This window comes from Juglans regia, chromosome 1 (assembly GCF_001411555.2).
Source record: "Juglans regia cultivar Chandler chromosome 1, Walnut 2.0, whole genome shotgun sequence".
NCBI lineage: Eukaryota > Viridiplantae > Streptophyta > Magnoliopsida > Fagales > Juglandaceae > Juglans > Juglans regia.
In genome coordinates, this window is record NC_049901.1 from 38,057,696 (window position 1) to 38,069,190 (window position 11,495).

The following is an 11,495-nucleotide window of genomic DNA, read 5'->3' on the forward strand; positions in this document are numbered from 1 at the left end:
AGTTGATGACCTTTGAGGAAGAGAAGGATTTGGGCTTTCCAAATAAGATAATTGTCAATGTTGAGTTTTACTGTAACAAGGTGGGTGGCCGAATTGATAATGGTGGGGGTGACGGTCGGTAGTGAGGATTTGTTTGGTTCCATGATATTCGGATGAAGAATTGGACGCGAGTCCTTTTTATGGCTATGATGCTTAGGGGTGCTACCCGCCCCATACGGGGCGGGGTAGCCCCCACCCCGCCCCTCGCCCCCGCATGGGCGGGGGGCCACTATATTCATCCGCCCCCCGCCCCCCGCCCCCGGAGTGCGGGGGCGGGAGACCCCGTCCCGGTTGACAGGGTGCGGGTGGAAGGGGTCCTCCGTCCGCACCCCTGCACCACTACTGGGCCTAAGGCCCAGAAGCGGTTTCTGGGCCTTTTTTGGCCCAGAAACCACTGTAATGGGCCGAAAATGGCCCAGAAACAGCTTCTGGGCCATTTTAGGCCCATAAAAATATAATTTTGCATTTTTTAAAAAAGAAGAGTTAAAAAAAAAAAAAAATTCATGAATGAAAATAATATATACATACACAATTTTATATAATTAAGACTAATGAAATACTACTATAGAGTATAGACTACAATTTTACTACCTAATAAACTCATAAATAATAATAATAACTAAGCTATTACAAAAATAAAATGGAAAGTCTAACTGTCTAAACAATTACAAAATTACAAATAAAAGTGTCCAAGGGACATTGTATCAACATTATAAAATTACAAATAAAATATATAATACATACATCTGATAGACTAATTCAAAAATCTACGAAATTAATAATAAAAAAAAATATGCGAGCGGTTCGGGTCTTTGACTGTGACATTTGGGGCGATCGGATGGGTAGTCTTGAGGTTTGAGCCTTGAGCACATGTTCATATAGCAGTGGAGGTAGACATTGTCTGAATCGTCTCATGTGTTGCTACAACAATCAATACTGATGAAATTGAAATGAATATAAATAAATACTGATGAAATTGAAATGAATATAAATAAATCAAAATAATAAAATAAAAACAATAATTACTAGATGGTCCAGATCCAGACTGATCACCACCCTCTTCGTCGGTCTCTTTAAAATCTAACACATCCGGAACATAAATATCATTTCCCATCGTCCAACTCTGTGTGCATATCAATGCCTCCACAGTTGTAGGAGACAATGAACTACGGAAAGGATCTAATATGCGCCCTCCAGTACTAAAGGCAGACTCCGAGGCAACAGTGCTAATAGGGATGGCCAATATACAACGGGCAATCTCAGAAAGGATGGGATATTTCTTTGATGCTACCTTCCACCATCCTAAAATGTCAAAATCATCATCATCTTGAATAAGATCCGTTGACAAATAACTGTCTAACTCTGAAACCACCTCTGTAGATTGATGGACTAGTGTGGGATTATGTGCAAGGGTTTTCGTCCATGCCAATCTACGCTTCTTTGTTGCCCCAGTGTCTGGAGGAGGTGTTGGGATATGTGTAGGTGTAGTAGATGTAGTACCACCCTTAATTGCATTAAACTCATCATAAAATCTATGAAGGGTATCGCGGGCCATCTCACCAATAAGATCAGTCCAAGCCTGATCATACGCAAGTCCCAAACCATATAACATGCCAGAAATTTTTAGACGGGGATCAAAAATAGTAGCCACATATAACAAAATATTGAGTCTAGTCAAATCTCCCCAATACTTGTCAAATTTGACCCTCATGGTCAATGCCATCCCCCTCATCCTTAGATTGGAACCCCTACACATGTCGTCTAATTCTTCTTTCACCCTACATATTTGTTGACAAAATTCATAGCATGTAGGGTGCAAAGAAGCAGATAACTTCAACGTGACTTCATAAAACAGCCCGAGAAAATCAACAAATGTAGCAACTACCTCCCAATCATCATCATTAGGCAATCCTAAACCCCCGTGCTCATCAAAGTATTTGACATATTGAATGTCTTCATCACCCAATAATTGAAAGGCTTTTTTATATTCTTGGGCCGCCTCCAACATCAAGAAGGTTGAGTTCCATCTGGTGGGAACATCAGTACAAAGACCCCTCTTTGATGTTATGCCCACACTCTTCGCAGCAATCTTGAATTTCTCCAATCTAGAAGGAGAAGACCTCACAAATTTCACAGCCAATCTAACTCGTGCAACCGAGTTATCAACATCTTTTAACCCCTCAGTCACAATTAGATTCAAGATATGTGCAGAACATCTAACATGCAAATATTCACCACCCAAGAATGTCTTATTTGCCTCTTTAAGATAAGTCTTCAGATATCCCAAGGCGACATCATTAGACGAGGCATTGTCAACCGAAACTGTCAAAACCCTACTCAACCCCCACTCCTTGATTGAGGCCTCTAAGGCCTTCCCAATTGTCTCACCCTTGTGATCAGTTATTTGACAAAACTTGATAATCTTTTTATGGAGAATCCAGTCAGAATCAATGAAATGGACAGTCAAAGACATATAATTAAAATTTTGGACTAAAGTCCAAGTATCGGTAGTGAGGCAAACTACCAAACCCGCCAATTGGCCCCTCAAAACATCTTTATCTTTCCAGTACATCTTTTTAATATCCTTTGCCACAGTGTGGCGAGAAGGAAGCATAAATCTAGATTCCAATTCTTGGACAAATTATTGGAACCCTCTCCCATCCACAAACTGAAAAGGTAGCTCGTCTATGACAACCATACGAGCTAACTTCCTTCTACACTCATCAACATTATACTTTGTGAACTCCTTCAATGTTGAACCCCCACTACTCCCATCCGCCATTTTTTTCAGTCCAATTTCTAGTCTTGATTGACCCTTCTCCACTAAGGATCTTAATATTGGACTCTTCTTGCATTGTTCCTCTAAATGGACCTTTAACTGGAATGTACCATGTTTCCTATAGTGACATCCATATATTTTCCCACAATAATTACATTTAGCTTGTGGGTTATTGGGGTCACCACCCTCTAGTTTGGTAAAATGAAACCAAACTACGGAAACAGGTTTCTTACTTTGTGTGGGCTTAGGGGCGGGGCAAGGTGTATTCCCACTCCCAGGGGTTGGAGTAGGGTTAGGTTCTGGGTCAGGGGTACTGGTAGGGGCAGGGGTACTGGTAGGGGTGTGAGAGCTATCAGTGAACTCTTTTTGAGAAGACATTCCTGATTCCACAACACAACAAAAAATAAAAAAATCAATCAACATACGAAATAATTCCAAACATGCACTTATCAATCACGTACGACATAATTCCAAACATAAATCCCTAAATTGAGTTAGGGGTTTCAATTGAAACCCCTCAACTTGGGGGGGTTTCAATTCAAACCCCTAAATTGAGTTAGGGGTTTCAATCCGAAACCCCAAACTGAATTGGGGTTTCGGATTGAAACCCCTAACTCAATTTAGGGGTTCAATCCGAAACCCCTAAAATTAATGGGTTTCAATTGAAACCCCTAAATTTCAATTTAGGGGTTTCAATTGAAACCCCTAAATTGAAAATTAAGGGGTTTCAATCCGAAACCCTAAATTGAGGGGGTTTCAATTGAAACCCCTAAATTGAAAATTAAGGGGTTTCAATCCGAAACCCCAAACTGAATTAGGGTTTCAGATTGAGCCCCTAAATGAATTTAGGGGTTCAATCCGAAACCCCTCAACTTGAGGGGGTTTCAATTGAAACCCCTAAATTGAAAATTAAGGGGTTTCAATCCGAAACCCTAAACTGAATTAGGGTTTCGGATTGAACCCCTAAATCAATTTAGGGGTTCAATCCGAAACCCTAAATTGAGGGGGTTTCAATTGAAACCCCTAAATTGAAAATTAAGGGGTTTCAATCCGAAACCCCAAACTGAATTAGGGTACTTGAGGGGGTTTCAATTGAAACCCCTAAATTGAAAATTAAGGGGTTTCAATCCGAAACCCCAAACTGAATTAGGGTTTCGGATTGAACCCCTAAATCAATTTAGGGGTTCAATCCGAAACCCTAATTGAGGGGGTTTCAATTGAAACCCCTAAATTGAAAATTAAGGGGTTTCAATCCGAAACCCCAAACTGAATTAGGGATTCGGATTGAACCCCTAAATCAATTTAGGGGTTCAATCCGAAACCCTAAATTGAGGGGGTTTCAATTGAAACCCCTAAAATTTAGGGGTTTTGATTGAAACCCCTAAATTTCAAGCACAAATTTCGGATTGGAACCCTAAATTGATTTAGGGTTCCAATCTACAAACAAAAATAAACAAACAAGTACAAAGAAACCCTAAATCAAACACAAGCACAAAATTCTCCACAGCACACAAATTCACAAATTTCCCATCCTCCATCTCCGATTCAACCCAACTTTCCTCCAATCTCCAATCCAAAAAAAAAAAAGAATGGGTTTCGGATTTCTTATCTTTGAGTGCCGGCGAAATCCCAGTGAGAGACGGAGACGGAGAAGTGGCAGCGGTGGTGCTCCTCGTGCGAGACGGAGATTCGACTGAGAGAGAGAGAGGCTTGTGGATGCGAGTGCGAGACTGAGTCAGTGAGTGTGAGAGATCGGCGAGACAGAGACAGAGGGTGAGAGAGGAGAGTTCGAGAAGGAGAGAGTGAAATGCAGGAAGCAGACGCGGGGAAGGGGGAGGGGGGGGAACCTTAACTAATAGTGAAACGGCGCCGTTTCACTATTAGTTGAGGGGCGGCTGCACTTACCAGACCTAAGTGAAACGGCACCGTTTTGTCTATAACAAAACGGCGCCGTTTCACTCTACTTATTTGTTTTTTTTATATATATATATAATTTTAATTATATTATATATATATATATAACTCAAGCGGGGGGGCCTCCGCCATCCATCATCCATGGGGGGGCGTCTCCCATTCCAATGGCCGGATGCTATGATAAAAGGCAGAAACAAAGTGTAGGAAAGGTGTTTGCATAAATGCTTCATAGAGACAAATTTCTTTCAAGAATATATTTGAAAAGCAATGGATTTCCTGAGTTACAATAGTACTCTAAAGATACTTGATACTTATATAGACAATGCCCAATCAATATTTCACATTCATGGTGGGCACCTCAGCATTGTACAAACCTTTTAGAATTATATGCAAGATTCCATCATGCAGTGTCTTGTCTGTTAGAATATTGCTGTGAGACAGTTTTATGGTGAGCCTCAATAGAATCCAACATTAAGCTTCTTATGTATATAATTAAACTAATGAAAAGCAGTCTTTTTTTTAGTCATTTTGGTCGATCTGTATGGACTGATATTATATCTTTGAGATTTAAATGATTAATATTTCATTTGGATTTAAAGAAAATATCCAATTGTGAATTTTGTTTTTAAATAAGATATTAATTAATTAGTAAAGATAAATGATGGGAATTGACATTTTGTACCCTGGACTTTGACTTCGCCAACAGAACTACTGCCACTAATTTGGATCGATAAGATAATGATCGTCGATGAATGATCAATGCATGCAGTCGGAGCACATGTACAAGGAAGACATGCCCAAGACGTCAACCTCAAGCTAGACCTGGTTTATTTGGATCATGCTTAGACAAATTAGCCAAAGAATGTCGATCATGACAGCTTATATATTTAATGATTTATAATTTATTTATTAGGGCAATGCCTAAACCATGCATAACATGATGTACAACATCAATTAATTAATAATTAATGTCAAATCAAAACAATTACTTTCGAGAACTGCAATTTCTGTAACGAGATTAATATTTATGTATGAATCGAGCACCCCATCCCTTGATCCCGGCGGGCGATCGATCTTAATTCAAACATTAATTAAGCTTGGTAACAAACATCATGCATGCATGTATGTTTTGGCTATGATTTTCTAATTAATTAATCTATATGGCTATATATAATTCAGGATTGTTTATATTAAAGACAATTAGAAAATGTTATGTCATATATATATATATATTATATGTTCGCCGACCTGCATGTCCATTCGCGCCATTTTGTCAAACTATTAGGTATTTGCTTACATTTTAATAGGCAATGAATTCGTGTGTAATGGATCGAGAGATCAGTGATTAATATGACAACGAAAGGAAAACAAAAACAAAAAACAAAAAACGAATTAAGGTGAAATAATTATTAAATTACGCACAAGTGGGCAAGAAGCTAATTAATTATTGAGTTTTATTATATATAAGCAAGTTTGTGTATCAATCTGGGTACTAATGTTATTGTTTTCATATTTTAAATTTAAATTAGTTCTGTTTTTAATAAAATAATTTATTTTCTGATCAATCATATTGAATAAATGCGCGTATGTATTAGTATGCATAAGTACTTACAATTAAATTTTTCCTTGATTATTTGACCACCTTCCAAAGTTGACAAAGGCTACTGTTCTGCATGTAGAGGTAGAACCCTAAGAAAACAAGGTGTCGGGCGGTAGTTTTCATACTAAAAATGGGTCAATAAAGGAGAGGTGGTGTAAATTTTCAATGGCAAGGCCAAAGCAGTCCTGACAAATTAGAGGTCCGCAAATCAAATTAATATATAATTATATATTCAGTAACATCGATAAAATTCTTAAGATTATTTAATTAATTGATGAGTAGTGTTTTTTTAGAAAAAGATGCAATTATTATATTCATATCATGCATGATCACAACTGTTTATTATCTCATGTTCGGATGAAGAATCTCTCTGATAGGGATATAAATATACATGATCTGAGATGATCACATGTATTTAATCATGTTGTCTTTCAAATAATGTAAATCTTGCTACGTGAATATTTAATAGTACTGTATCTTTCTTTCTCTTTAAAATAAAAATCCCGAAGAAAAAATTGAAGAGATTTAAATCTATTAATGTTAATTATCTAAATTTATAAACGAAGAAGATATGAAATTAATGATAAGATTGAGAATATTTGTCAATATTCTAGGATTTGTGTAAAGAGGGTTTTTTGTTTTTAATTTTTTTGGGTGGAGAACTATTAATACTCTTTAGAACTCTTCGATATATCATTGACCTCATGTAATGTAAGGTTACATATATATATATATATATATATAATATGCTCAAACAATAATGATGGGTGTAATTTTTCTTTTCATGATTTAAAGTATGATTATGAAATAATAAGTTAGGAGGCCTAATAATTTTTTAAACGAGTATTGATGAAGGATGTGACCTCTAGAGATAACTTTAATAGAGTGGAATATATAGTGGGCATTAATTTTCTTACAAGTTGGACGTGTCACGTACGTGAAAATTAGATGTTCCGTCCATTAATAAAAGTCAAGATTAATTCCTTTACAACTTTTGCAAACACATCAAATTTCATTATCATTATCTTTAACACACAATCCTTTGAGAGAGAAAGGATTGTGAATAAACATAAATTTATTGTGAGACTTAGAAAAGTTTTATTTATATATAAGTGTGAAGAATATATCATATGTATTCAAGTAATTTCTGCAGGATCACCGACTATTTTAGACCTGACCGTCCGCCACATCCTCAAGGTGGCACGTGACCCTCACGCGCCATCACAATCGATGCTTGTGTAATTTTTTTCTTCCAATGTTAGAAATGCTGATCTATATTTTTTCAAGATGTAATTCTTTATTTTTCTATTTTTTAAAATTTTTGTAATGTCTTTTGTTTTTAAAAAAATAAAAATAAAAAAACATATAGTCTCTTGAACTTTCGTCCGTAGAGTGTGTCCTCAACTCTGTCTTAGACGGAGTGTGGGGTTTCGTTAACTCTACTTCGTCTTAGACGGAGTATGGAGTTTGATTAACTCTGTCTTGGGTAGAGTTGTGCTGTCTCTTAGACTTTAGATCCTTAGAAGTTTACAATTTGGACTAGACCATATCACTCACGGGTGTGTACTGGAGAGCTATTAATGCTGTAGTTGGCTGGTAATGTATATTTTAGGTCCAATTTGTAATGTCCGTTATTAATGAATGCAACATACTTTTCTAAAAAAATATATATATAAATATAAATTTTAAAATTTTAAACAATTTTTAACGATAAATTTTTTTGAAATGGATAAATATATTTTTCATTCTTTTATCATCATCTTTTCAACATATTATAATATAATATTAAATTATAAATTTTTAAATAAAATATAATAAATAATATCTAATCATTAATATTATATTATTTCAAACGTGTCAAAATTTCATTGCGAGGGTATAAATCCCACTTTTTCACCCGACCGGCCACCTAGCCTCACTCAAGAAAGAAAGGCACGTACGTCCACTTTTTGACCAAGAAAAAGAACACAAAAGACACGCCAACGTGGCAAAGAGCGAACGCTCCTCGTGTTTGTGTGGTGAATGTTGTGGAATTCGTCGACCACGTACGTCTATTCTTCGACGAATCGGAAGCCGTTACTGTTCTGTTCCTTTGACAAATGTTCCAAAGTTTCTCATATTTACACTTCCGTCCCCCCGCCATTCCGTGTCAGACTGTCAGTCTTCTCCTCGTGCCAAATGATTATTTTCAACGATGGCTGCCTTCTTATATTTCGATATATTTATTAATAAATTATTTTCGGGGTTATAATTTAAATTTGGTGAAATCGAATCTTTTACACTTTTTAATTAAAAACCATTCCATAAACCTTTTACGATCACACAAAATGAGTTAAATATATAAAAAAGAGTAATGTTAGAGAAGTTATTATAATAATATACATTTTATATTTATTGTGTGTCTATTTTTAATTAATTATTTTTAATATTTATTTAAAAAAATATATATTTTAAATAATATCACATTATATATATAAAATAAATATTTTTAATAATAACTTCTATTTATATTTATTCTATAAAAAAAAAAACATCGAAAAGGGTTTGGCCACGACATTGTGCATGATTGCAAAATGAAAAAAGCTAAACGCAACCGGCTCATACAACCGGTGGGTAAACGCCAACTCATCTTAATGAAACGGTGTGTTTCATTTATGAGAAACTGGAACCAAACGAAGCAAATGAGAGAGGTGGGACTTAGAGTTTGTCAAAACTCACCGTTTTGATTGAAACGAATTCGATCCTTCTCCCTTCTCCCTTCTCCCTAACCCTAATACCATCGACATCCCTCCCTTCCTGAAACCAGCGATGGAGACCATCACGAAACGGAAGGAAGCACACACACAAAGGGACGAAAGCGATTTCAATTTTCGCAACTGGTAATGCCCATCGACATCCCTCCCTTACTAATTGCTTCTCTGTTAATGCCCATCTCCCTAATCTCTGTAAGTGGTAGGAACCCACCTCCCTAATCTCTATAATTATTTTCATTAAAATTTCATTAATCTCTGTAAGTGGTAGGAACCCATCTCCTTAAACTTTCACGTTGTTGGTATTTTTCATTAATTTGATATTTTTAAGTCGGTATTTGCTAGGAACCCATCTCCTTTGAGATTTGCTTCTTCATATTTACATCCTGGTATTTTCAGATTCATGTATTTTTAGTTTTCTCAGAATGTATTTGTAGTAAACAAATCAATTTTAGAATATATTGAATTTTCGCCTAAGCTCAATTACTATATGTTAAAAGAGCACCCTGTTGAATTGTTAATTTCAGAATGCAGTAGAAGTTTGCAAAACAAGACCAATCACTATGTTATGTGGATGGAAAGTTATAGAACTATGTCTTACTCTTCTTTTCCCGTTTATCAATATCATGTTTTATTCCTTCGAATTTCATTATTGCATCAAACCTAACTATCTTACTCTTCATTCTGAAGTTAGTATCAGTTTCTTGCAAGTTAGCATTTGCAATTAATAGCATTTGCAAGTAGCAAGGCCCATGCCCCCTCCCCCCAAAAAAGTTAGCATTTGCATGTAAGTTAGTATCAGTACTTGTAAGTTAGTATCAGTTCCTTTGAATTTCATCATTGCATCAAACCTAACTAGAGGTTTTGAAATGGCTCTCGTTAGTAGCAAGGCCTATGTCCCCTCTCCCCAAAAAAGTAAATAAAAAACACCAAAAGAAAATGATTAGGAATACTGCAGTCTATCTTAATTACTAATTGCTAGCTATCTAAGTTAACCACCAATTGCATGCATTAGTTATTCAAGCGATCCATACTCAATTAATTATCCTTTCTATGTATTGTATTATATTATATTATGCACCATGAAGGCCATGATTCTGATCATCATATTAATATATATATATATATATATATAGTTGTGGGCAATGCTTGCTTAATATATAAGCCTACACTTACGGTAGCTTTAACAATATTTTGGTCTAGCTATATGAATATTGGGTCCTGGGATCTCTAAGTTTTCGATGAGGCCAAGCATTTGCATGTAAGTTAGTATTACTTATAAGTTAGTATCAGTACTTGTTGGTCTATATATTAAGTTAGTATTACTTATAAGTTAGTATCAGTACTTGTTGGTCTATATATGATGTTTGTTGGCGTATATGGTGCATTTGCATGCATCACAACTGGACCAATTAATATTGCATGAAATCATCATCACCTCCTTTCCTCTAAAAGAGACATCAATTCCATGGCAATGTAATACACAAGGTCTTTCTTCTGTGACCAAAAAAGTGACATGTATTTGGTTCTCTCTTAGTTTTCCCTATTTTTTTTAAAAAAAATAAAAGAAATAGTGGTCACTAGTGCAACATTCTAGATCAGGATAAAGCACTTTGAAATTTATATTGGACTCCTTTTTCAGCTTTCAATGCTACCACAGAAGTTTGATGTCCAACAGACTGGTGCTACAAAAGGAAAGGATAACAGTAAAAAGGAAGCTGCATTACGACCCCTGGTTCCAGCCCCTGTTTTAAACTAAAAGGAGAGGATTTACAATGAAGCAAAAGCCACCTTGTGGAAACCTGCTCCAATCTTTGACTTAAACCAGAAGGCTAGAACTTTCTGTGGAAAGGAAGCTGCTTTGCAAGGTTCTGCACCAATATTTGACATGAGCCAAAAGGAAAGGATCTACAGTGGAAAAGATGCTACCAAACGACACAGTACTCCAGTTTTTGACTTGAACCAGATTTTGGTATTGTCTAATAACCAATGTCAACTATGAGCTTTAAGTTCTTGCATTTGCTCCCTTTTTATGAGCTAATATTTTTATTGATTTTCTGTTTGCAAACAGATGAGGAATTGCTTCATAAGAGGGTGAATGAGATTGAGAAGAGAGAGATGGTGCTTTTGGACCAACAAGTTGAAATAAGGCGTTCAAGCACTCTACGCCGGCTGTATTGGGCTTTTGTAGTTGTTGTGTCATGTTGCTTAGTAGTATATAAGTGATTTTGGAACTCTGTATTGGGCTTTTGTAGCTGTTGTGTCATGTTCCTTTTTTTTTTTTTTTTTGTAAATTATCAGAAACATGTACAAAAATCAATGTGACTCATGTTCCTTTTTTTTTGTAGATTATTAGGAACAAGTCCAAAATTCAATGTGACTCATTTTCCTTTTTTTTTTGTAAATTATTAGA

General features: G+C 35.9%; 1 long non-coding RNA gene across 1 annotated transcript; it reads left to right on the forward strand.

Annotated features, from left to right (window-relative positions):
• Positions 1–9,095: 9,095 nt before the first annotated feature.
• LOC109015264 lies at positions 9,096–11,495 on the forward strand. Its single transcript, XR_004797716.1, has 3 exons — positions 9,096–9,211; positions 10,725–11,054; positions 11,154–11,495. It is a non-coding gene; the product is annotated as an uncharacterized LOC109015264 (long non-coding RNA).